Source organism: Ambystoma mexicanum, chromosome 12, assembly GCF_040938575.1.
Source record: "Ambystoma mexicanum isolate Mex_15411 chromosome 12, UKY_AmexF1_1, whole genome shotgun sequence".
NCBI lineage: Eukaryota > Metazoa > Chordata > Amphibia > Caudata > Ambystomatidae > Ambystoma > Ambystoma mexicanum.
The window spans coordinates 432,738,294-432,766,236 of record NC_090936.1 but is presented as its reverse complement, the minus strand read 5'-3'; the positions used below and the strand labels follow the sequence as shown (position 1 = coordinate 432,766,236).

The window sequence follows — 27,943 nt, the reverse complement described above, 5'->3', positions numbered from 1 at the left end:
ACAAGGAAGTGGTCTGAGTCAAAGTAGTCGTCGACCGGTCTCGTGTCGCTGACTGAGACGACAGAGGAGCCACTGATGGGCCACCAGCAAGTCTACCCTTCGAAGACTTGCCCTTTGAAGACTTGGGGTTAGTGACTTCCGCACAGAGACAGGAACCCACCAGCCGGTAGGCTAACTGTTGACACAGCAGGCGACGGAGACAGACACCTTCCTGTCATCAAGGAGAAGCTGCAGCAAATCTCACAGCAGTCTGCATCGTGTTCCGGGTGAACACAAAGGCACTTGAGGTGTTGATCCTCAACGAAAATGTTCAGGCCGCAGGACCTGAAGAGACTTCATCACATCACACATGGTCGAGGCGAGATGAAGGCCCAAGCCTGGGCCTGCTAATGTCACAGAGAGAAGATCCAACGATGAACAGACTATCTTCACAGACAATGGGTCCCCCGCTGCCGGTAGTCACCATATGACAGTTAATGAAGAAGAACAAGTTACTTACTCCTCGTAACTCTTTCGATTGGATGATCCTCCCACATATTCCTCATATTATGATAATTATCCTTCCAGCTTTACTTAGCTGCTTTGGAAAGTTTGACAGGGGATGCTGTTGCCGTCTTGTCGAGTCGATGTCCCACGAGGGCCTCTGTTCGACTGTTGACATCAGTATAAATGGAGCATGCAGCACCGTTGGCTTCAGTTCTGTTTCTCCCCCTCCTGTAGAGGAACTACTAGGCATACCATAGACCAGAAGCTTCAAGAAAGCATAAGGTGTAAAAGACATGTAAATTCTACAGCAGGGTATGATGGGAGGGGCGATGAGGAGTATGTGGGAGGACTATCCAATCGAAAGAAAGTTAACCAGGGGGTAAGCAACTTGTTCTTCGAACGGATTGTGTCCTCCCACGTTTTCTTCATCTTTGATAGACTCCCAAAGCGGTAATAATTTGGTGGTGGGAGTACAAATTCTATTTTGTCTTAACTTATGGACTGAATGAAGGACCGCTTTCCCAAATTGTCCTTGACTGGAAGCTGAATCCAGGCAGTACAGACGACCAAGTGGCCGCTGCACAAATGTCTGAGTGGAACACCTCTCTGAAGAGAAGCAGCGGTTGCCATTCCACTTGTGGAATGCGCTCTCAAGCCTCCCCGTGGCTCTTTGCCCGCTAACCTGCAACATTCCCCAATCACCAGGATGATCCATCTGGATAGGGTCTGTTTTGTCACAGCTAAACCCAATCTAGAGCCTGTATAGCCAAAGAATTGGTCATTTTGACGAATTTTAGCCATTCTTGATATATAAAAGCTGAGAGCCCTTTTTGGGTCCAGCCTATGTAATCTTTCCTCCTCCTTTCCAGGATGAGGAGGTGAGTAGAAAGTTGGCAAAATGATCTTTTGCAACAAGTGGAAGTCAGACTACCTTACGTAGAAAATAAGGTTTTACCCGAGAGCAACCTTGTCTTTATAGAAAACAATATGTGGAGGTTTACAGGAAAGTGCCTGCAACAGGCTGACGTTATTGTTATTAGGAAAACAGTTTTCAAAGTTAATTCTTAATGGACATGAGTGTATTGGCTCAAAAAAGATACATTTTAGACATTTTAACACCAGCTTATTATCCCATATATTGACTTGGAAAGGAACTGGTGGGAATACATTAGTAAGACCCTTTAGGAATTGAACAATCAGAGTGATTTAAAAAATGAATCATCTTCTGAAGAGCGCTTGAAAATAGACAGCGCCGCCAGGTAACCTTTAATTGTTCCAAAGTGAAGCCCCAGATTCGCCAGATGTAATAGAAAAAGAAAGCACCATGGGTGTGTCTCAAAGAAAACGGTCCGCATTCTTATCCCTGCATCAACTGCTAAACTTGTTCCAACAGCAGCGGTAAAAAGATTTCATTGCTGGCATTCTTGCCAAAAACAAGATCTCCATTAAGTCATCCGGGAGGTCCCAATCCCTGTATCGCAACTTCTCAGAAACCATGCGTGAAAGTTGAAAGTGTTGACCACTGGATGGAGAACCCGACCCTCCTCTCACGAAAGAAGGTCCTCTCTTTGTGGAAGATGTATTGGAGGGCTGACGGACAAGTCCAGAAGGTCTGGGTAAAACCTCCCCCTGGCCCAATCGAGAGCAAATAGGATCATGGATTTCACGCACTTTCTCAACCTCGGATCACATGAGGAATGACGGGGACTGGAGGAAACATACAGGAGTGGAAACTCCCAGTCCACTACGAACACATCCCCTAGAGCTCCTCTTAGAGGAAATTCCCTGGAGCAAAAACAGTTTACACTTCCGATTGACACTGGTTGCGAACAGATCCACTTGACGGGTTCCACAAAGGGTGAAGATCTATCTCTGAAAGACTTCCTGAGCTAATTCCCACTCGTGGGAGACTGCTCTGCCTGCTCGCAACATCTGCCGCTGTGCTCTCCTCTCCATCTAGGTGAACTCCTGATGAGATCCCTTTCTGAATTACCCAGAACCAGAACTGCATTGCTTCTTTGCACAGTGGTAGTGAGCCAAGACCACCTCTTGTTGAAGTAGTACATGGCCACTGTATTGTCTGTCATTATCAGGACATTCTTTATTCGTACAGAGAGCAGAAAGGTCTTCAGCGCTAATGTGATTGCCCTCAGCTCCAAAAGGTTGAAGTGTAGTTAGGACTCTGATGGAAGCCAGCTGATGGTCAGATCCTTGGCGTGGGCTCCCCACCCTGTGAGTGAGACATCCGTCACCAACGTTATCTCTGGCCATGGTTGCCAAAAAGTTTCTCCCTTCAGAATGTTGTCTTCGCAGGCCCACCACAGAAGGTCCTGTGAGACTCTGCTCAGAATCTGAAGGTGGTTTGACACTCTGAGAATTGGGATCATTGTCCCGAGAGCCCATTGGAGGGATCTCATTCTCAGGCACCAGGAAAATGCAGGATGCCATGAGACCGAGCAACCTCAAACAAATCTAAGGAGTTAGCGGGGTCAGTAGGATCTGGTTTACCAAATTCCGGTTCTGGAGCGGTATCTATACCACTGACTGATTGTAGATTATCATTCAAGTGTTTTAACCTAGACACTTCAGAAATCAACTACTCTGGCACATTTGGGGTGCGATATTGTAAGCGGTGTATTATCATCTGAAGGCACATTGTCTTCATAGATTGAGGTTACAGACTTAAAGAAGTCTTTCTTTGGCAAGGGTTTGAAAACCTTTTCCGGACTTACTATTGGCTTCGACAACTTCAAGGAAATCGTCGACTTCGACGGTGGGGTTGTTTTTGTGAGAGTTGACTTAGACACTGGTGTCTTAGTTACTGACTATGGGCCTCATTACAAGTGTGCCGTTCTGGTATCAACAGTGCCGGTAAGACTACCAGCACCGTTGTTACCGGACCAGCACACAGTCTGCAGACGGCTGCTGTCCCGTCCGCCAGATCTGACCTGGCGGGAGAGATGGCACCCGCCCCCAGACCTTCACGGAAGCACCAGCACCATTATAAACGGTGCCAGTGCTTCAGTCATCCCCACTGAGTCCTATGGGACTCAAAGGCGGATTAACGTTTTTCCGGCACCTGACTTCCACTAACACCGGAGTTGCAATCCCTTGGTGTTTCCGTGAAGCCAGGCGCCGGAAAAATTCACAAGTCCCGCGGCAGCCTGCTGGAATTTACCAACACAGCTACCGCCGGACTTGCAATGAGGCCCTATGTTTTTTTGACTGAACCCTCAATGGACTGGATTCCTGGCTTGTCAGAGCCCTCGACAATTTTCTGTTGCATCAAGATTTTTCTCGATTTAGATCTAGCTTATAACTGAGATTAGAATATTTTTTTGGGGGGGGAATCAAGGGATTAGAAGATTTTAATGGTTTCGTCTTCGATTTCTCTTTGCCGTCTTGATGCAGATCGACAGGGGCATGGGCTTTCTGCCTGTCCTTCGAGGGGGTCGGGCCGCATTCTCGAAGATTGTAAGCATCCCATTTAGCTGGGGAGTCCAACTTAGTTGGACATTTGATTACCTCGGACAATGAATCACTAGAGGTCGAAGGTGACCTGTGACCCCGTTTCTTGGCCTTCTTAGACGATGAAGAATGGCGCGATCGACTTCAGGATCGAGATCTTTTCTCGCGAGGAGAATCTCGACTCATCGGATTTTCTTGTTGAACTCTTCGAAGGAGACTTCGAAGGCAACTTCCCCACAGCCAGTTTACCTTTACACTCCCTCAGAGCCTTTTCGTTCATCGCCTCACAGGAGTTAGTCGGAGGTATGGTGACCGGTACCAAAACCCACAGACATATGCGGTGGGGGTCAGTGATTGACATCTTCGGTCCAGTGTCTTGGCACTTCTTGTAGACCGTCTTAGGCATCGATGGAGCAGACTAAGACATTTTAGTTTCTGAAAATAGTGACAAAGTTCAGTGAAGAACCGAAGCGCGCCGTAATTCTTCTAAGCTTTAGCTTGAAAAAACAGAACTGAAGCCAACGGGCGCTGCATGTGCTATTTATACTGATGACGTCGACCGTCAAACTGAGGCCCTCGAAGGACATCGATGAGGTGAAAGTGCCCCCTGTCGAAAAAATGTCCGCAATAGCTAAAGCTGGAAGGATAATTATCATAAAATGAATATGTGTGAGAACAATCCATTTGAAATAGTTTTCTTCCATCGAACAATATCCCCAAAACAGCAAAAAAAAAATCCTGACATTTCGAGGAGCAAAGGACTAAGACATCCAACACTATTAACATGAGGTAAAAATCAGAAAGTGGCCACCAGGGGAGGAGTTTAGGAGCACAAGTGTCATTGGCTGGTGGGAGTATGACCCAAAGGACAATGATTGGCTATAGAGAAGATAAGCAGTTCTTTTTACTGAGGATTCCCGGCCTGACGACAGGGAATATTCATGAGCATGTGAATCCATACAAGACCCCGTGCTGGTGAAAACATGGTAGCAGCCACTACCACAGATGAAGACTGCTGGGGGCAGGATCAGAACGATACATCTTCAGACTGAAGGAGCCTGTACACCTCATGTCTGTTCTTTTATTGGTAGGCGTTACCATATGAGGTTTTGCCCAAATGTTCCTTGCTTCCAGGACATTTTTTTGAATCCCCACTCCAGTCTTCTCAGACAGTTTAATGGATTGAGCCCCTGTTAATACTACTCCTTTCCGAGGATGGAGACCTCTGGGACAAATATGTCAAGGAACCCCATTAAATCCATGAGCCTGTTGTGTAAGGCCCTTGCTGAAGGGTGGATGGGGCGCGGGGTGGGGGGGTACTTCCTCCTCGGCCAGATCATCTGAGTTTTTAAGGTCTCCTGCCAATGGTGGTACATCTTCCTGGGGAGGAGGGACCAGAGGTGCCTCGAACTTGCAGCAGAGGTTGGGGGGCCTCAGACACCACTGGCGGTTGAGATTGGTGTGGTGTCGATATAGCTGGAGGCTTAGGAATGATCTCCCTGAAAATATGCTTGAAATACTCTAGGGTCTGAGTGCCTGAAATCTATTGAAGCAGGCATCCCCCTGAGCGGTGTCATCTCTGCTGATGTTGAGGAAGCTGTGCCTGAGGCGGTGTAGGCCCAGACCAGGAATCTCTGGATAACGGTTGCCAAGTTGCCATATGCATCCATGGATCCACGTAATACAGAGATGAAATGATGGGCAGAGAAAAGAAGGTGGCAAGGACTTAAGAGTAGGAGCCGACCACTCTACTCTGGAGGATGCTTTAAAAATTGGAGAGTACTTCCAATAATGAAACACCATCCAAATCTGGTGTATTGCGCATCCTAAAGCAATGTTGGGCTGCGTTTCACAAAAATCAGGCAGCGACCCTCATGATTGATGTGAAACATGGCCCGGCATTGCAATGGTGGCAACAGTGCAATTTTAGAAGCATCCTCAAATACAGGAATGACACGAGAGAAGTCAGATGAAAGCGCTCTCCTTTGAGGCGATCACTACAAAGCAATATGAATGAAGAATGAAAGAAATGGAACTCCATTACCCATTGCTTCTATGAAACATCTACGCAGATTTATTTAATTGGAAGGTCTCCTGGCCAAAGAGTGCACAGGATTAATCTCCATTCCTAAGTGATTACTGTGTCCCGATTAAGGCCTCTCTGAAATCAATAGGGAGACATTGTGGATGGGGGTACTCTTTATAAATGAGTTCCCAGCACCAGTCTTAATACTGGCTATGTGATCCATGTTTCCTCCATGTGAATAAGGGTTTATATGTATTTTACTGCTAGGCACGTTGAAACACTTGGTTTTTTGGCTACTAACCTTGATGCACTTATGTGGAGACGTACATTTCTCTATGCCGGGTGGTTGCCGGCATGCCCTCACCCCTCTTCATCCTGCAGATCACGCTGAATTTCAGATGGATGTTTAACCCCACCCTCTTCTTCAGGTAACCCCAAGCGGGCTGCTTTGTTCTTATAGGTGATTTGTGATCTTCCATATACTGGCTGAAGATTACCAGGAAACGCTGTGGCATTGGGATGCCCTTTGCCCATTTTTCCACTTGAAATCACATTTGAGACATGTACTCGACCTGCATTGTTCGCCATTTGAAAATGTCCGACATCATCGTACTGGAGGGCCTCTGAGTGTTTCCATGGAGCCTGCACAATGCGCTCTCGATTGTTTCGGAACACAAGCTTGGGCAACAATCAAGTCTCCCCCCCATACACACTACTGGCAGCACAGGTTCATAGACCTGCAGGTAAGCGCTGCCCATCAGCGCTTTCCCACATCCACTGCCCGGTCTTTATTGCGCCCATTGGTAACCTCATACTAACTTCCAACTCCAAGTTTGGTGGGCATGCATCACTTTGCATTCCTGCAGCATGCGGTGGACTGTCTGCCTCCCGCCTATGCCTGGCTTTCAAAGACACCGACTTCCACCTGCGTCCTTTGCCTACCTGCCTATATCCACCAAGACTTTTTGTGTTCATGGGCTCCAGGGAATTCATCCAGTTTGCCTCTGTTTTTTCACTTCTACTTGCAGCCATTTATTCATGCCCGTTTCCTCCTTGTATCTGTTTTTTACGTGGTGCTCTGACTTTACAAACTGCATTCTGCTTGTCAGCAATGTTCAGTCTCATTTTATTGGTTACTTCCTACTTTATTATTTGAATCTCAAATCTGAACTGCATTTTTAAATCTCAATTGTGTGCATTCTGTAATTCTTGTGACCTGTCTTACTGCACTTCCAGTTTTCTATTTATTGGTTGCTAGGCGCCCGTTGAATTCCTCCTGCACAGTGCAGTCTCTGTTGCCTCCAAGCAGTCCAAAAACGAGTGTACTCCAAGCAAGAAGGTACAATTTATTCTGGGCCCCAGACACAGCTGAGAAAGCAAAATTTGCACAGAACTGCATGAATGGCACTGTCAAATATACACCCCTAAAGCAAGAACTTTTATAAAATCGTACAAACTAATTAGCATCAATGCACATTGCAACATTAAGTTAGTCCTCCATGTGAGGGGTAACTGGTAGAGCAATGTAATTCCCCTATAGCAGGACATACATTATCCTGAAATTATTGGGTCCCACAAACCTTGCCCCACCACCCTGAACCACCTATACAACGTCACAGTCCAACCCACATTCCCCACATCATAGTGCCAAAACAAAGACATTTGAGAAGACCAGCAGATCTTTATTCATCTGCCACTGGTCATCTCCATCCGTTTTCTCATGGGAATACAACCGATCAGGACACTACAAAAGCCTTGACCCATTGACAAGTTACTGTTTTAATGTTTCATTTTAGGAACTCTTCAGACCACTTCCGAGGCAGAGATGTGCTAAGGGGCAATTTGAAACAGCCTTGGGACAATTTGAAACTGTCAGTCGACCAGTTTCATGTACTAAAATGCATAATTATAAAATGATTGTGCATTCACTGCCTTTCCCCGTCACCCATGAGCTTCATTTCCCGGCCTTGAAAGTATCAAAAGCTGTTCAGTTAGGTCTGTGTGATCCTGGGAACGTGTAATTTGCAATGCTCTGCCAGCCTCTGCGGCTACTAAACAAGTTAATAAAAATGTGAATTTGTTTCTAGTGAAAAGCATGCTCTGAGGCCTGTTTGCAGTGCCTCAGTCTAATATTAAGCCCTGTATACGTACCTGTAACCCAACCTTTATTGCCTTCAGGTTATGTGCTTGAAACAATTATTTAGGGCATTCTCCAGCCTAGTGCATAGAACAGTGTGGCCATCAACAAAGCCCTCTTCCCCTTTTAATGGGCTAATTCCACAGCAAATGTGTTTGTGCCTTTTTACTGCATTGAACTTGAATTTCTACCACATTATTCACCCCTTTTATTGGTCCATCAATAACTAACCCTTCTCATCCCCCCCAGTCCCCATTCTGCTGCTGTCTTTTTAGGGATCCATATTGTCTACTCATGTCACCTCCATCTTCTTGCCAATTTCTCAATGGTCCATCTGTCAACACACAACCTTGCCCATACTTATCACATGAAATCAAATAGGCATCATAGTTTTCAATATCTCTGGGTTGTGTTAGTGGGCTTATTTTTATCATTTACCCCATCAACATTCAAGGGCAACATAAATGTTCCTCTGTTAGTATATAGTCTCAGGATAGCTTTGCCAAAGCAGGTGGGGATGAGCATGAGGACCAACGTGGGGACAGTCACTTTAAATAATCCTTAGAGCCAAGCAGGCAACCAAGAGAAAAGGGTGTCCAACCAATTGTTTACACTACATTCATTTCATTTGTCATCTTCTCATGGAGTGTCTGTATTTCATTACTAGCTGCTCTCAATGTTCCCTTTGATGCTTCTCCATCAGGCACTAGGGTGCAACAGCTGCTCCCAATTTTTGTGCAAACTCACTCTATGGCAGTGAGAAGGTCCAACACATACCTATTCTGGAGTGCAAACATGTAGTGCCCTCCGCTCTTCCTTTACTGCGTTTAGGCCCTTTGCTGTTGAATTGGCCAGTCGCAGTAACTCATCTTGTGAGCTGTAACTTGGCATTAGCTGCAGTTTGCACTCCTGGTAGCAGTAAAGAAACAAAAAAAGGGGTTGCCTTGGAAAACAGTTGAAATTCATCTGGAATTGCTCCCAGATTTTCTGCACTGTTCTCGGACCAGGAGTTGTTTGATCTCCTTTTTCTGTTTAGTACTCCTCGCACAGCTTGCTCCTTGCTTTCCTGCACCACATTTTCCTTCAGCACGGTGGACTGCTCCTTTAACAAAAGCCCCATGTTGTTGTTGCTGCTGTTTTGAGGCACCACAAGGCAGGTCTGTGCAGTGTAATGATAGCACAAACCCCATTCCAATCAGGAGGAAGTGGAGCACAGGCCTTCAATCCACATGCCCACCACAGGACCATGATGACAGCTGTCCCCTGCGTCAGCACCGCACTCATCACCTTGGCACAGCCGGTGTTAGTTCCCATATTTATGAACCCACTGGACCTGAAATAGAGGGAATTGTGCAAAGCTCTTTATGGAAACTGGTTGACGAGTTTCACCTATCCAAGTTAAAGCATGTACATATTTCCGCCAAAATGCTTTGAAGCTATTGTTTACTTTGGACACCACATTTTGTTCGAATCCCACCAGCCCTTCGCATGACATTGCATTATTCCCCCCTCCCATTGGCCCCCATACCACAATGCCCCTTATATTCTCACTAATGGTCATGGTCTCGTGTGACACCATGGAATGCTATGTTCCCCTTCATCTACACACTGGAGCCGTTTGTGTTCACTGGTCATTTGCTACCGCCTTTTAGAGCCTTCTGTAATATATTCCACTATCATCTTTTTGGTTTCTCTTTTTTTCAGCTATCCTGTCAAGTTGCATGTAATTATCTTGTAAACCTTGTCACCTTCATCCGCCAACTGGACAGAAACACTTGTTCCTTGAAAGAGACCACGCCCCCCCCCCCCAGTTTTGCAGACGGATAGGTGCATTAGGCATCCGGTTTCCTCATATGATACAGCCTGAGGCAGGAAAAGATTAGGAGCCCTTATTAAGTGTGGGATGAGAAGGCAGGCGTAGCATGTGCCGTTTGCCCTTTCTCTTCCCACACGTAACATTTCATTGTATTAGATGTTCCCAGAGGATAGATATAACCTGCCTTTTTCAGTGTCATTCTTCATTTAATACATTTCTTTTGCCTCTTTGCACTAATGTTTGAGTGTATACCACCTCCTTCTTTAAAGGAAAGACATACAAACAATATTAATCATATACTAATGCATATTACTATTATGGCAGTCCATGAAACAAACTTTGATGCCTGTTTAAAATGATACTGGGCCTCATTACAAGTCGGCCGGTGTCGAATTCAGGGTGCCGATAGCAACATGCCAGTACCCTTTCTGGACCGGCAGACAACTCTGCTTTCAGTGGCCTCTGAGCCCGGCATTCTGAGCTGCCAGGCACAAGAAAGCAGAGTTATCAGGGAAACACCGGCAGCATTAGCAACAGTGCAGGTGCTTCTGGGTCCCCATTCCCATGAAGTCCTATGGGACTGCACAGGAATAGAAATGGGGACTAATATTTTCCAGCACATGACTTCCCGATCCGCCAGGACTTGTAATGTCCCGGTGTCACCGGGAAGTCAGGTGCCATAAACAGTGTTACAGGGTTACCGCCAACCTCGTAATGAGAACAATTGTCCTGAAAAACACCCTCTCCTTCCCTTGCTGGTCTTCTGTAAAATCTTAATGCTGAGAAAAAAATGTAAACGAAAGCTGATGTATACTCCCCATCACGGTGCGCTATAGCCCTCTTCTCCACGGGAGCTGGTGCTCTTGTCCCAGCGCACGTCGGTGATGTGAACCCATCTCCGCCGAACTCGACTGCAGTTTGTTTTGCTTATGCCACAGTATGTGGACCAGTAAACTTTTCTTCTTTCCACTATCTGATGTGATTCTTCTATGAAAACTTTATCTCGAAGATAAAGAAATGCTGCTTGCAGAAATTCCCTTGCCTGCTCACCAGTTATTTGCTCCGTCCATACCCCTGGATTCGTCTGTTGTGATATATAGGCAAGCAATCGTGTAAGTTCTGTGAGGTACATATGAAACTCCTCCAAGATGTGAGAAGAGTTGGCATCAGAAATTGCACATGCCAGAGAAATAGGTGCATGCATTCTACGACCAGTAACAATTGTGTGCAGTGAGATGGTCTCTTCCAGGCGAATTGCGCAAAGCGAAGAAGGCAAGAGGCAAGCTGTCGAACCATGACTTGCCAAGCGTTTTTAGTTAGCCATTCATTCTCTCAGCCACACTGTTGGCTTGTGGTCGGTAATCGGATTATAGCTTGTGCCGTATTCCCAAAAGGGCAGTTATTCCCCAATCAAATCATTTGCAAAATGCTGACCATTGTCCGAAATGTTATCTGGGATCCCCCACCTTGGGAAAACCTCCCTCACCAAAGCTGAGCGGGCATCATTATGGGCACAGGGACCAGCCTCAAGCCAACGTGAAAACGGGCATACAACAATAAGCTTGTATCTATAAGAGGTACATCTGTCTTGCATATCAACATAGTCGATATGCAAGTGCCAGAAGAGGCCCTCCGGTCGCAGTAAAGTTCCTTGTACCACTCTCAAAGTGTGACCAGATAAAATGTTTTGACAAACTATACAATTGTTCACAAATTCAGACATATATGGAAATTTGGCACAAACCAATCCTTGCTAAACCCTGCAGCCACATGCTCTTTCAACACGTGGGCAGGGTAGTGAAGCTGTTCCAGGTCCCATTCAACAACTTTTTTGGCATTACCACCTTGCTGGTGCTGTCTTGCCACCAAATCAAATCTGTTGGACAGAGGACCCCCTATCCTTCCAAAGCTCTTTTTCATTATTCAGTGCTTCTCCCTGTAATGCTATTATCTGCACTACCGGTGTTGCATAAAAGCCCTCTGGCAGTTGTAAGGAAGGCATGTATCAAGACAAGTGATCACAGTTCAAGGGTATTTATTAAACCATAAAATGGGTGAGATAAAAACTCCCAATCTAAACCTAAATATAAGATGGGAGCAAGCTATGACCATCAGATTATAATACAGTCCTAGTGGAGTCTAGTCACATAAAAAGGGCCTATACTAAAAAAAACTATTGCCAATCCTTACCACTATGCTACAAAATAGTGTGGGATAATGGACACAGGAAAAGAAAGAAGTGTTCACAAAATAATAAGTCAGGATGATATGGCTGGGTCTCCCTACTCCTCGTTTTTATCACAGGACAAGGCGCAACTCGTGAGCACAGTACACTCCTGGGATTCTCAGGCACAAGTTTAGTTCCTTTTCTCTATATCAGAGCCTTCTGTGCCCAAGTCTCTTCTCATGCAAAGTCTTGTTTCACAGGGTGCGATATGCCAAAACAGAAAACCAAAAGTTCCTTCTGTTAACCTTCACATCAGGCGATTACGCTTCACCCTAGGATCCCCCCTCAGCTGGGCTCCGATCCTTTTTTCAGCATTACCCTCCCAGAGCACTTGCTAATTAAAAAGACTTCTAAAGGGCAATCTCGTCTCGCTGGGTCACTGTTAGCCTATGGCAACTGTGGGCTTCACAAAAACAGTTCACACGGCATTCCCCACAGCCGGGCGCAAATGCCTGTCTGACAATTCCCTTCATTAGGGTTCACAATTTCACAATTGTCAAAGATTCTGAAACGTGTCAAGGACTTTCGATTGTATAAGGGGGTTGGCTTGACCCTGGTATGACCACCTTGACACCTCACGCAGGCCTTCCCTATGACCTCTTGGTACTTGTAGTTTCAATATTTTTCAGCTCAATACTTTCCTTGTTCAGGAGAGGGGTACCAGCCAGAGACCTTCGAATGAGAGCACACGACACCAGACCACGATCTCTGGTACCAAGTTAGTACACAAAAGACTGCTATCTTAATCTTGCTAATGTTGCCATTGCAACCTTGAGCTTAACACAGTCTGGCCCACTATCAGGTTCTTCCGACTCACTGGCTGTGCTGGACTTGTTGGCGTTTCTTTCGCCGCTGGAGTCAAGGACGGTACCACAATGGCAACCACGTCTCCCCGCCCTGGCTATCAGCGCGTGAGGGTTCCATGTAGCACGGACATCAGTCACACCAATCGTCGGCTGCGATTCCCGGTTTTATGTTTCCTTTCTTGGAGGCTTTGCAGATCTGGGTTGAAAAGGGCATGGGCAACTCCCTGCTTGACGTCATTTCAGGTCTCGCTACCTTTCTCCTTGGTTTGAACTGCCATACCGGAAAAGCTGCTTCCTTGTCCGTTGGGTCTGGCTCAGTGTGCTCTCGTGCTCCGCCCTCAGTGGGGAAGGGACAGGGCTGTCAGGTGTGTGCAGTTGGCGACAATCGCCTGACCCCTGTGTTGGAACATGTCTGGTAAACGGCTCCGGTATTGGTCTGTTGTCGCTCACAGTGTGAGAAAGTATTTGTGTTGGAAAAAGGGGGGGTAGAGTTTCTAAATTTCCTACTGGGCAGGATGAGGAAAAGGTGTCCGCGCCTCACCCTTCGGTGTCCCACTTCCACTCCCCGAAGAGCCCCCCCCCCCTCCACCCCTTCCAGGTGATCCTTCCGCACTGGTCCACCCCCAGGAACTGGATCCAATAGCGATGGCCTTGTCCTGGCCACCTGGATGACAGATTCTCCCTCCCACCCCCCCCCAGGACTAGCGGGTGAGGCACCTTCAGATTTTTCATACAGTGCATTTTATTCTTTAGTTTTCATCAATGCTATAAGTGGTATTTTCTCCAGGGAACAGCACATGTGTCCCTTCTGGCAAATTTGCTGCTCTGTTTGCTCTTTCGTTATCCAATGAAATAAAATCATGTCCCACTGTATGGGCTTTACACTTTATTGCCAATTCTACTGGGAGTGGTAGCATTTCCAATAATGTACTCCAAAGTGCTGCATGTTGTACCTGTGTGCCATCACTTCTTCTGAACCCTCTCATTTCCCATCTCGATAGTCCTGAAGGTACTGTAGATGTTACGTAGGCAGAGTCCAAAAATATGTTTACTTAATGCCATTAATTCTGCCGCTTGTACGGAGTAGTGTGTGTTAGGCAGAATCCTGTGCAGTGCCCTTAGGGACCACTACACACAACTAAGACTACAGGTGGCAATACAAGTTTACCTTTGGTACAAGCCTGTACTACTAAGTTATAGTGGTAGCAGTAGCAGAGCAGCCAGGTGTCATAATGCCAACCCTCGGGCATTCGGATCAAGCCCATCAGCCACGGGAGCAGGCATCCAGATATTTAATAAAACCCCAGCAGCCCCGGCTGGGGGCTGTCTGGGTTCAGTCCTGGCGCCTTAGGCGCCAGGCTCATAATAGAAATCAGTCCTGGCGCCACAGGCGCCAGGCTCATAGACTTTACTTACCTCAGCAAGACCATGCTGCAAATGAAATCAAGCCAACGTGAGGCCTGGATGGGACTATTTTACTACAGGGACTATTTTTTACTCGGGTGTGGTTCTAGGGACTTCTTACCTGGAACTACTTTGGAGGCTATTTAAACCACACCCGAACAGCAGCACATGCTTTGCGTTATTCTGCATCCAGCAGCGTAATGCTCACCGTGCCTGCAGTCAGCATCCAGTCTTCAGCCACGCCCGTCTCGAATCCAGAGCTCCTAGCAATAGAAGAAAGGAGGAAAAGTTAGAATACAGATATTATTTCAATCCTTACCTGAATTCCGGATCCATCTCGTCTTCGAACTTGAAAAGGACATTCTATACGCGTCGCATCACCAGCTGCAGCGCCGTGCCATACTCACCAGTCCTCACAGCATTTTTCGATCCGGCGCAGCCTCCATAATTTTCTTCGCCGAATTCCACCATCTAGGGGACAAAAGAAACATAAGGTGAGCCGAGAGAGCCAACAAATACAACCTCTCCACCATAGACTTACCTGATTAACAACCGGAGGCATTATTCTGTAACAAACCGCAACTTCTTACGCCGCACCTGTAAGGAGAGAGAAACCAGCAATTTAAATACACGCATCTTTTACCGGACAGTGTTGGGTAATACAGACTCTTACCTGAACACCATCAGCTGCCACAAGACAATATGCCCTTGGATCCAGCTGCAACACAAGAAAGGAGTGTACAAGAGTGAACATCAGACACATTGAATTCGTTGAACTTTATACTTGCGTGTTCTCGCCTGGAACCTCGGAGTCAATATTTATCCGGAACTCTTCCAACGCCTTCAAACCAGTGAAGTCACTGGTATCTACGCGCCCCTGCATTCCACGCAGGATGGAGAGCTCATCATTTAAAAACATAATGTGAGCTTACTGAAAGTGAATATCGGTGGTGGTTAGTGGGGAGAACAGTGGGGTGCCATTATTAGAATCCACGGGTGGCTAAATCCTTTTCTCCACTTGCAGGAGAATACTTCTACGGGTCAAACAGACGAGATTAGGCGGTCCAGTCTCATCTCTGCACTACGCTTCACGTTGGAGGAGGTTGCAGCTGTCCGGGTCCAATCAACGCCCCTGTGGGAGCCAGGTGAGTGTAATACCAGGCTTATCTCAAGAGTATATGAGCACTAGCAGAGATTACACAAAGGGGCCACAATTACTGTGACTCAAGCAAACACTGACTCAAGGTTTCAGGTAAAAAATATAAGTACATTTATTTTTAAACCATCAGTTATAAACACAACATCTCTATTAAACTTTAAACAAAACCACACGTTAAATATACTTCAACTAACCAATTCACTTTGTACAGTATGTCTCAAGGTAAGTACCCTGTGTTTGAATGAATCGGTGTTATGAACAAAACAAGATACCGCGGATACGGTTGCGATCACTTTTTGACAGTTCGGTCTACTCAATAAACACGTATCCATGACATGAAATTCTACCAGGGCAAAAGCACACTTAGCACCTGAGATACCCAGAGGGAGTTGGAGGCAAAAATCACAGGCAATATTTAGGTTAGGCAGACAGTATCGAGAAACACTCAGAAACAGAAGTTCAAATGTCAAAGGGTCGGAGCCAGGTTTAAGTGACACCGGAGACCTGTGCCGAAGACCACACCGTTAGACAGTTCACGATTCAGCGTAGCCCAAAAGTACTTGGATATTATCAATGTTCGGAAGCAAGAGTTATAAGAAGGAAGGAGGGAAGACAAGGACGAGCCTTGAGGATGAAGAAAAAGGGATTCACCCAGTTTCCTCTAGTAAAGCACAGTACCGTAATTCCAACGATGCAGCTGGTGCCCTAGCAGTTGTTCCTGTTGGTTTCCTGCAGACCCACGATTCCTGGAGCTTCGTTGTGAAGGAGGACGTCTGAAGGGGGTCTGCACCACACAGGGATGAAGCCGGCAGCAGCGACAACGAAAAAGGTGTGCTCCTTAAAACAGGAGAGGCTCAGCAGGTGGCTATCCGGACCACTACAGCAGTGTGCAGCGATTTCGACCACGGCAGAGATCTCTGGCTGAAGATGAGCTGGTTATCCCCACCAGGCTCAAGGGAAGAAGACTCCGGACTGGAACTCCTCTTAGTCGTTGAAGGGAAGATAGCTCAGGACTGCAGCAGGGTTTCACCGGGACGGGGTAGTTGAAGCAGCCATCGTTCTCTCCGCTTCTCTTCGGTTCCTTGCAGTTCCAGAGGCGACTGACTTCTAGCCCAAGAGACCTGCATTTTATGCGCAAGACCCCCATTCACACGGCCTGGCTGTCAATCACGCAGCAGGGGGGTTGTCCAGCCGGGACAACCACCTCAGCCAATCATGGCAAAGTGTGAGTTGGGTTTCCTAGGATACCCTGTGCAGGGGGTGACTACACCCCTTCCCCACATTCAGTCTACCTAGACACCCAGGCGCCAAGAGGGCTTCTCTGCAGGAGCCTGCCAAAAGACGTTGAACAAAGAAGGCGAACCTAGTTTGCTGCGCAAAGTAAAACACAAGAAGGACTTTAACAAAAAGAAATGGCGAATAAACCCAACAGGAGCCAAAAGAAAGAGGATTTGGTCAAGCGGGTTTATGTTCGAGGCTAATATAATAGCCAAGAACAGTACCACGTTTATCTAATATAATCGCGGTAGAAAATTTAGGGTAGATATCACTGCCACCAGCCAAATCTAAATGTTAAGAGTGAAACAATGCTCAGGGAGGTACAGACAGAAAAGGGGTACAGATTTTACCAGGTTACTCACCGTAGTGACCACCTTACTCCTAGTCCATAGTCCCCTTTCCTCCATTCTTGTGGGACATCTCTCCGTCCTGTGGGACGGGACCGGAGAACTTTGTAAAAATAATTAACATTTTTTTCAAAAATGTGTCCCTCCTCTCTTTCCTGCGCAGGGCCCGGCACGCGGCCGTAAACCCGCCCACCTTGGCTCCGCCCCGTTCATCGCCCATCAGTCCTTTTATATAGCCGGGTCAAAGACCCATTAACAATAACAGAGGAACCTTATTAGAGGGGACGGCGAGCGGGTGTATGGAGGAAAGGGGACTATGGACTAGGAGTAAGGTGGTCACTACGGTGAGTAACCTGGTAATACTCCTACGTCCCATCCCCTTTCCTCCATACTTGTGGTAGATTCCCATGCACTCCTTACAGGAACTACGGGTGGATGGAAATACCCCTTACTGAAACAGGTTCTTCAGCACAGCCTGACCAAACTGAGCATCAGCTCTAGAGCTCATGTCGAGACAGTAATGCTTACAGAAAGCAGATGGGGGGCCCCAAGTACCTGCCTTAGCGATGGACTCCCAGGGAACATATTTCTGAAAAGCAACCACGGCTGCCTTGCCCCGCACCAAGTGTGCACGAATACCTTTAGGAGGAACAACTCCTAAGCTCGGAAGTCCTGTCCAGGTAGAACTTAAGAGCTCTTCGGACATCAAGACAGTGTAGAACTCCTTCAGCCTTGTTAGGCAGAAACCTGTGCAGTTCACTCTGGGACCACTGCAAAAGATTTAAGACTACAGGTGGTTGGCAGTAAACCCAATTGGTAGCAGTCCGTACCACCCAGATTTACCTGGTAGCTGTGGCTGAGCAGTCAGACTTCTCTCAAGAAGAGTTAGGCAGTATACAGAGTATTCACAATAGGTCAAAAGAACACAGTAGAACAAGCAAACACTGACCAGAGCTTGGTGTAAAAGAGATTTAAAAACACATCTAGTTAAACACACTGGCACTAATATCAAGCAGTTCAAAAACACGGTCACTAAAAGATATACACTCCCTTCAACGATAAGTTAGACAAATCTTAAGTAAAGCAACACTTATTTTCAGACAGCGGTGAGCGCTTAACAAAGATGGCACTCTAATCAATCAGTTTAAAAGGGAGAGAAAGGCAGAGCAAAGATAAAAACAGATCCCAACACTTTCGGAAGAACACAGTAGGAGAAGAAGGCAGGTTAAAACCGTAAAGTCAAAGTTACCAAGGCCGGACCCACTTTGAGAGGCTCCGTCGAAATGTGTCCAAGGTCACACGGGGTTCAAAGTGCCCAAAAGTCTCGCAATAAGTTCAGAAAGAGTTGGACCAAAAAGAAAGGGACCAGTTAGATGGTTAAGGCGGCCAGCCCAGTCCAGAAGGTTAAAGGATTATTGTTACCTTGTAGCAATCTTTAGAAAGGGAGGCCTGGTGGACACGGTACCTTAAAATGGTGAGAACGCTCCAGCGGGGGCAGTTGTTCCTGGCAGCGGTTGCAAGTCAGTGCTTCGTCCGGAGGAAGAGAAGAACTCATCGGGGAGGAAAGCAGGGGTCCGTTGCACTGCCGGGGAAGAAACCAGCCGCGGAGTTCTCAATTAAAAGGAGCGGTCCTGTTATTTGCGGTCCAGTGCTAAGTGGCTATCCGGTTGCCGGGGCGCTTGGCACGGGCAATTCGACCACAAGACGTCCTGGGATGCGAGGAAGTAAGGTAAACTGGTTGTGCCCACCAGTCAGGGGAAGAAGACTCTCCAGCCAGGAGATCTCCTCTGTCGTTGGGAAGTGGTGAGTCGGTTCAGCAGGGCTCCACCGGTGGTGTCGTCGTAGCAGGCCGGCTCAGCTTCTCCCTCGTCAGATTTTCAGGTCCTGTGGCGACTTCTGAAGTTCCAGTCCCAAAAGCCCTGCTTTTATGCAGCACACCCCCATTCACTCAGCCTAGCTGTCAATCATGCTAAGTGGTGAGCCGGCCGGCTCACCACTTGGGCCAATCACACAAGAGTGCGACTTGAGTTACCAAGGTAACTCGGTCCAGGGTGCCTAAACCCCCCTCCCACACCCCCTGTGGTACCCAGACAGAGTGGCACCACTTTTGGAGGCTTCTGTGGAGAAGCCCGCCAAACAGTGGAACAAAGGGCTCGACCTTTGGTTTGGAGTTACAGAGGCGAACGCAAACGCCATTTTAAAGCCGAGTTCTGGCAGAAAATACCAACCAGTGAATTAATATTAAAAAAATAAACCGGCGGTATGTTAGAGGCTATGTTAAAAAGTATTAGCCTCGAACAATGGGAAAATCCCATAGAGATATATTTACAGTTGAATATAAAAAGTAGTATCCACTGCCACCAGCCAAAACTCGACGAGGGGGGACGATACAGTGCCCCCTCGAATAACAGACCCAGGGGCAATCGAATTGCCCCTACCAATACGTCCACAATGATGGTTTGTACTGGTTCTGTTAGTAATTTGGGACTAGTAAAGCCAATGGTGACTGTACATGCCCTGAGAGACAGTAGTCAGTCCCAGGGTATGGAGTCTATGGTGCGGTGTCATTATGACACCCCTGTGTCACTGCACGGAGTGTACGGTGTAACACGCATAGAAAAAAACATATGAGACCCTATGGAGTAAAAGACCCCATAGCCCATGAAACACATTAACATTCAAAGGAACACAACAAATCATGTCCAAGAGTGGGAGAAAAAGAGTCTCACTCTTGGCAGGAGAAAAAAACAAACTCCAAAACTCCAGTAAAGCTACTGGGGGACTCACTCGGTTAGAAAATTCAGCCTAAACATAGAATTCTCCCTAACAAGCTTCTGAGGCAAGGTTTGGAAAAAAGACCGGAAGGGAGAACGACTGATTCAGATGGAATTCGGTCACTACCTTCAGTAGGAAAGCTGGGTTTGTCCGAAGGACTACCTTGTCCTTGTGAAAGACCAAGAAAGGATGCTCCACCGACAATGCCTGGAGCTCACTCACTCTCCTCGCTGACGTAACGGCGACCAGAAAGGACACTTTCCAAGACAAGTACTTGAGGTCTACCGTAGCCACTGGTTCAAAGGGTTTATGGCACAGCGCCGTCAGGACTACATTTAGGTGCCATGGTGGATGCAGACTACGAACCGGAGAGTAGAGGCGTGTCAAGCCAGCAAAATGCCTCTTCACCACTGGGTTAGTTAGAGAATAAGAACACAGGTCTGTAGAAAGGTAAGCGGAAACCGCTTAGAGATAAGTCCTGCATGACAGAACATGAACCCCTGACTCTGCTAGGGAGGACACGAAGGACAGCACCGTTTCAATCGTGGCCACCCTCGGATCCAGCTTCTTCTCCAAACACCAGTGACAGAACCTGAGCCATTTACTCCTGTATTGAGATCTGGTTGAGGGTTTCCTGGCTGCCTGGATAATGCGCATGTTATCCGCAGACAAACTCAGATGCTCTAAAGACTTGAACTCAGGCACCATGCCGCCAAGCTGAGCGATTAATGGGGGGGAGAGGAGGGAGGGGTGCCACATCTGTTGTTCCCCTTGGTGAAGAAGATCGGGTGTTACTGGTAACCTGATTGGCGGATACACCGACAGGTGTTGAAGTTCTGAGAACCAAAACCTGGCCGGCCACCACGGGGCTATCAGTAGAAGGGAACAGTTCACAGAGTTCTTCAACTTCCAAATTGCTCGATGAACTAGAGGAAGAGGCAGGAAGGCGCAAGCTCTCATGTTGTGCCATGGAATCTCGAGAGCATCCCCCAGAGAGGAGGCTCCCAGCCCCCGTCTGGAGGCATACTGAGGAAGCTTCTTGTTTACCGCCGTAGCGAAGAGGTCCACCTCCGGTGTAGCCCAACGCGAGAAAATCCATGAGAGGACCTCCGCCTTCAATTCCCACTCGTAGCTGACCACTGTCCGCCGGCTGAGGGTATCCGCTGTGACATTCAGCTGGCCCGGGATGTGCACTGCAAGCAGCCTGACACCATGAAGCACGGCCCACTCCCAAATCTGGATGGACAGGTCCACAAGAGGGGTGGCTGGGGGGGGGGGGGACTTTGTTCCCCCTTGCTTGTTTATGTAATACATTGATACCACATTGTCCGTTCTTATGCGGACCACGTTGTTGACAATGAGCGGACTAAACGCCCTGAGCGCTAGGAAGGTCGCCAGAAGCTCCAAATGATTTATGTGCAGGAGCTTGTCCTAAGGCGACCAGAGGTCCAAGACCTGAAGACGAGCCAACGTTGCACCCCACCCGAGGAGGGAGGAGTCTGTCGTGATCGTCACTGTGGGGACCGGGTCCTGAAACCCTGCGCCCCAAGACAGATTTCTGAGAGATGACCACCAATCCAGCTCCACTCTCATGGAATCCGGAATCATTATCCGCATGGAGTTCGGATCCACTCCCTGATACCATGAATTCCGAAGAGCCATCTGGGTCCGTCTCATTTAGAGACGAGCAAGAGGAAGAGCCAGTACACACGAGGCCATGATGCCCAGAAGCCTCTGGAACCACCAGGCCGACATGTTATGAATGCGCAAACATCTGACACATGGCCAACAGATCCACCATTCTGTCCCCGGTCAGATACACTCTGCAGTCGATCGTGTTCCAACGAAAACCCAGGAAGATCAGGTCCTGTGAGACTGATGGAGGATTTCCGCCAGTTCACCGACAGCCCAAGATGGAACAGGAGCTGAAGGAGAAACTGGAGGTTGCCCGCTGCTGCCAACAGACAAGGGCTGCGCAAGAGCCAGTCGTCCAAATATGGATACACATGGATACCATGGAGACGAAGATAGGCCGCAATCACCAACATCATCTTCGTGAAGACACGCGGCGCCGAGCTGAGGCCAAAAGGAAGCACCCAAAACTGGAAGTGCTCCTCTCCCAAAGAGAAGCAGAGGTATCTCCTGTGTGGATTCCAAATCAGGATATGCATCCTGAAGATCCACCACGCTGAGCCAATCGCCCATCTGCAAAGAGGAGCGAATCCGGCATTGCCTGATCATCTTGAACTTCTCTTGGGGTAGGAAAAGATTTAACTGGGAAAGGTCTAGGATGGTGCGCAGGCCAGCCTAGTTGGGTTTGGGCACCGTAAACAGCCGGGAGTAGAAGCCCTCCCCTCGCTCCCCAAGGGGAACGGGTTCCACAGCTCTGAGGTGTAGAAGTTTCTGAACCTCGGCCTTGAGGGAGGGTGAGCCCGACAGCTGAAAAGGAGTGTTGAGGGGTGGGGTAGGGGGTAAAGGCAAGCAGAAGCCCGCTCGGGCGACTGACAAGACCCATCTGTCTTCTGTGATGGTCTGCCACGCCTCCCAATGAGACGCAATGCATCCTCCCACCGGGGTCTCGTGTGAGCGCGGAAAACCCTAATTCGGCAGGCTTATCGGTGGCGGTGCCACCTGAGCCTGATGAGGCTGAGGAGCAGGAGAAAAACCACGTACGCAGTTGTCTACGGCGGTTATTCCCCACAGAAGTATCCACTCTGCGAGATTTGCGGTCGAGGAAGCCCCTAAAACCAGAGGAAGGTCGACTTTGCGACAACTGTCTCTGGGATTTGAAAGGAGCTTTAACCAGAACAGACAATGATTTAGCCGTCTGAGTGCTATCCTTGGTTTTGGTGAGCTCTACATCAGTAGAAGAATGAAAAAGCTCCTTACCATCGAATGGAAGGTCCAACACCTTGTCTTGCACTTCCTTAGAAAATTTAGTGGCATGTAGCCACGCCTGCCGCGAGGCATCAACCCCAAGCATCAGGCCCTGAGCCGAGGTGTCTACGTGATGAGCCGCAGCCTCCAGGAGATCCTGGGCCAAGACCCTGGCATCAGAAAGGCCTCCTTTGAAGTCTTCCAGCTTCTCGACTGGGATGTCCTCCTCAAACTCCGATAGACCTTTCCACATCCGCATGTTCGCTCCCGCCAATATCAATTCGGCGTTGGCCTGCCTAAGCTGTAAGGCCGAGTTGGCGAAGATTTTCCTCCCGAGGGAGTCGAGGAGCTTGTCCTCCTTTCCCAGAACCCAAGTAGCCGTCGTGGAAGAGGATGCTGCAGGCCTGGACTGCAAAGTGGCCGCAGCCACCACTGTGGAGGAGGGAGGCAGACAAGATGACAGGGTCATCTCTTCCGAAGAATGCAGCCTGTACCTCGCGTCAATCTTTTTATTGACAAAAAGTCGAGAATGTGGCTTTTCCCAGACTCTTCAGACCTCGGCCAGAACATCCTTCTGCGGGAACAGGCCGGTACGCTCCAAGGGAGACAGGGTGAACGCCCCAGAAAGCACGCCCTCCTGCGGAGTGGGTGCCTCGGCACCGGAACATCTAAGAAACTTATGTCCAGTACCTGGTCATGAAAGGCTGATAGAGCGGGGAAGGTCCTCGTTGTCCTGATCGCCTTGGTCATCTGACAGGTCAGGATCCTGCTGAGCCATGTCAGGCACTGCCTTGTCCACTGGGAACAATGGAGGCAAAGGCGGGAGAGCGCGGGGGGGGGGGGGCACCACGGGCAAGGGAGGCGCCGGCGGAACCACCGGAGGAACAGGTGGAGCCGGAGGTGCCGGTGGACATATCTCCTTGAAAAGCCCTTTGAAATATTCCCTCATGGGGTCGGTGCGCATAAGCGCTTGAAATTTACGAGAAAAAGGCATCCTCAGGAGATTGTTTCGGGACCAGAGGAGGCCTCTCATGAGGTTGACAAATCCAGGGACGTAAAGGGGAAAGGTGCCACACCGGCCCCTCCACCGACGTATTCACATAAATCAAAGGAGCCACCCCCGCGGGCAACAAAACATTGTGCGGAAGAGGCGTTCCAATCATAAACCGGCCGGTAAGGATGCGCACAAGGGACCTTAGGTTCACCCAAGAGACTGAGCCCTACACCAGAAGCCGATGGTGTAGTTGTAGGGGTAGCACCTAAAATGGCCGCCGTGGTTGTGGCGGGAATGGGCGCCATTGTCCTCATCTGAGGGTACCTGCGGCATGTGAGGCAGGGGTCCCCGTCGATGGATCAGGGGTCTTAATCTTAGCCTTAACATAAGGAACCTCAGCGGAGCCGGTACTATGAGGTCTGGAAGATTTTTGTGACATACCAACCGCCAACTGAGCCTTCGAAGGAAGGACCTCGGCACTGCCGGTAAAAGAAGAACTTTGCTTCTTTGCCCCCTCAACAGATCTGGTGTCACCGCAGGAACGGTGCGCATTCACCGGCCTCTCAGAACTGTTTGTAGCTTTAGCCTCTCTACGAGGGACCTCGGACCCAGGCCCGGTAACAGCCTTTTCTGCGCGGGCCTCGAACATCCGTTCGGTAACTACAAGCCCAGCCAAGGCCTCGGGGCGCACCCCGGTTTTGTTTTTGAGGGAAGCCGACAGAGAGGCCTCAGAGCGAACTCCGGTACCCCATGACTCAGTAGAACTGGCTCTACAAACAGCCCCCACAGGAGGGGCCTCGGAGCGAACTCCGGTGTTCACAGCCCCCTTACGGAGACCCTTGGAGAAAACTCTGGTAGAATTATTAGGCCCAACGGGCACCTCAGGGTGAACCCCAGTAACAGAGCGATCAACGCCCCTCCCGGACCGAGAGGAACCCGGGATGGTATCCCCCGGTCGGGGTGCTCTGAAAAGTAAAGAACTTACCAGGCGTTTTTTCTTCTCGTCGATGAATGCCTGAAAATGCGAAAAAGGAGTTCGCCGGAACACCTTCTCCCACCGCTCCAACCGACGTTGAAGTGCCCGGACCGAAAGGGAGTCACAGTAAAAACAGGAATCCCAACGGTGTTCCGGACCCAAACACTCTAAACAAAGAGGAGGGGGATCCGCCCTCCCGAAGCGACGGTGACACGATGAACAATCTGGAAAGTCTAATTTGAAAGACTGACAGACTAGTAAACGAACGCCAGCGAGAGCCAGAGAGGAAAAAAAGGAAGAAAATCTTCCGAGGATGCAAGTGCGTCCGTCCCCGATCGAGCGGAGAAAAGGACTGATGGCCGATGCGCGGGGTGGAGCCAAGGTGTACAGGGTTACGACCGCGTGCCGGGCCCCGCGCAGGAAAGAGGGACACATTTTTTAAACAAATGTGTATGCTTTTTACAAAGTGCTCCCGTCCCACAGGACAAAGCGATGTCCCACAAGTATGGAGGAAAGGGGACGGGACGTAGGAGTAAGCCCTTTCCAGTACTCCATGTAAGATGGGGTGTACAGGGTCTGTGGTAAAAATTACTATGTAAAGTAACTGGCAACTTTACCTTTCTATGGGGGACAGTAGTCAGCCACAGCGAAATGGAGTCAGGGGGAAGTCTTAAAGACAACCCTGGGTTACTACACTGAAGGTGCTGTGTAACCCGTACAAGAACAGGGGCACCTGGAGTGGTGTGCTCCAGTGCCTAAGATCACACAATGAGTAAAAACACATAGGCCAAAACATATGTAAGAGTGGAAAAAGGATGTACACTGTTACCAGGTGGAAACAAACTCCAGAAATCCAGCAAAGCTGCTGCGGGGCTCACTAGTTGAGGGAAATTAGCCCTAGAAGGAGAATTCTCCCTAACAGTGTGCTGGCAGTCGTGTTTTTGAAAGCATTTATAATTCCCCTTTCCTGTGTAATACATGTTTAGTGACCTACCACTGCTGAATCAGAATTCCTCTGGCCCAGATATGGGTCAATACTTGAGGGCCCATCAAAGATCATGTCTCCCCCCTCAATTACCTCTTCTTTTATCAGGGTGTACCCTTAGTTTCGGTCCATGCACGCTACACAGTCATGTGTATAATCTCCCTCTATTGGTTCTGCAATTAATTTGGCTGGGTTCATCGTCCTGCATTTTACAATTTCTATTGCAGGGTTTGTTAATAGGATTTCATAACTTGATGCTCTCGGAGTTGTCAATGTTGATTTGGAACTTTAGTACTGCGAACAATGCATGTTCCACATACAAACAATTACTGCGCATCCCATTGTTATTGTGGACGCCTTTTTAATTACGAATGCAGGGGCAGCAAGTGCCCGCTTACAAGTAAAGTGTCCCTGCATCAATGGGTCTAGTTATCCACTGTAATATGCCATTGGTGCATGTCCCTGTCCCTTCTTTCGTGTCAGTACCGCTGTCATTATTTTACCACATGAGTGAGAAAACAAATGAAACCTCTTTGTAATTAGGTATGGCCAATACTGGTGCATGTCCCAGCTCATCTTTGAGCTCATCAAAATGTTCATTAATCTCAGCTGGCCATTTTATGTTGCTTTTGTTTTGAGTGCCTGGAGAAGCGGTCTGGAGTATGTGGAGCAATTAAAAACCGAGGCTCTGCAGTAATTGCATAGACCTAGGAACTGCTGCATCTAGGTCGGGGTGTTTTATGTATTGCTTCAATTCTTTCTGGTGTTATTTTTCTCCCATCTGCAGATAAAATCTGACCCAAATGAACCACTTCTGTTTGACAATACTCCAGTTTTTTTTTGTACCCCTTGTCAGCCAGCAACGTTAGTAGAGTTACTGAATTCTGTTGCACTAGACACAAGGAGGTCATCCACATATTGTATCACTGTACTTGCTACTCTCAAATCCATTTGTATTACTCTGTTAAAATATGCTGGGTGCCACACAGTACCCTTGAGGCATTCTTGTGTCTTCAAAACTGGTCCGGCGATATATAAACGCAGTGAGATGCCTTGAGTATGGATGCAGGGCAATGGATAAGAAAACATACTTCAAATCAACTACTGTGAAGTAAAGTGCCTCTGCTGGGATGCTGTAGAAAATAGTCGCAGGGTTTGGAACTAGTGGAAATTGGTTTGGACAGTATTCAAGGTACATGGATATTACGACAGTTACAGTATTTAAGATACAGAATCTCATTTGTAGAAGAAAATAAAACAGAGAAAATGGCTAAAATGGATTAAACAACCATGTTTTAGAAGCTTTTTGAAGCATTGAAATGGTTCTTCATTTTTGATGCTTACGGTAGGGCATTCCAGAGTTTAGGGGCCATGACTGAAAAGCTACTAACGCCGGCTCTGGCACTTTTGTAGCGGGGGACTGCTAGGAGTGAATTTTTGTTCGATCTGAGCTGTCTCTTGGTTTCTTTTTTGGTTATAGAATTATTGATGTAAACGGGTGCTTTCTTCGCAAGACCTTTATGGGTAACGCACAAGGATCTGAAGAGAATTCTGGCCTTAATAGGTATGCAGTGGTTCTCTCTCCTAATATTGGAGATGTGGTCTGATTTTTTTACCCCTAGGGCTGCTCGCAATGCTTTATTTTGCATGAGTTGTAATTTACCTAGGTTGGAATTGGATGTTCCTAGTAGGAGTACGTTATAATAGTCCAACTTGGATAATATCAATGTCCTGGCTAGGGTGATGCAGTTAGTAGGTGAGAGGAACTGGTGACTTAGGGCAATTAACTTAGCTTTATAGGAAGTGGATGAAGATAGAGCATTCACGTGCTTTGTCATAGTTAGGTTAGCGTCTAAGTAGACTCCTAAGGTTTTTACTCGTTTTGAGGTTGGAATGAAAGTACCATCGATGTTAATGGATGAATAGTCCGAATGGAAGGGGTTGATTTTAAATTGGGAGCCCACGATGAAAATCAGTTTTCTCATTGTTGAGGCATAGGCTATTGAGAGCCATCCAATTTTGTATTATTGCACATATTTTGTTAATGGTCATCGTGTTGTGATCATAGTTTCCCGTGATTGGGATGAGGGGGTCATCTGCGAAGTTAGTGTAGATGACACCGATAGCATCCAAGGCAGAGAACAGGAGTTTAGTGTACGCATTGTAGAGCGTGGGCTAGAGA

At 48.0% G+C, this 27,943-nt stretch overlaps 1 protein-coding gene across 8 annotated transcripts in view; it reads right to left on the bottom strand.

Moving 5' to 3' along the window:
- The window catches only part of WNK1 (WNK lysine deficient protein kinase 1), a 2,404,646-nt gene that overhangs the window by 2,032,745 nt on the left and 343,958 nt on the right, over positions 1-27,943 (bottom strand). The gene's annotated exons all lie outside the window — the stretch shown is intronic.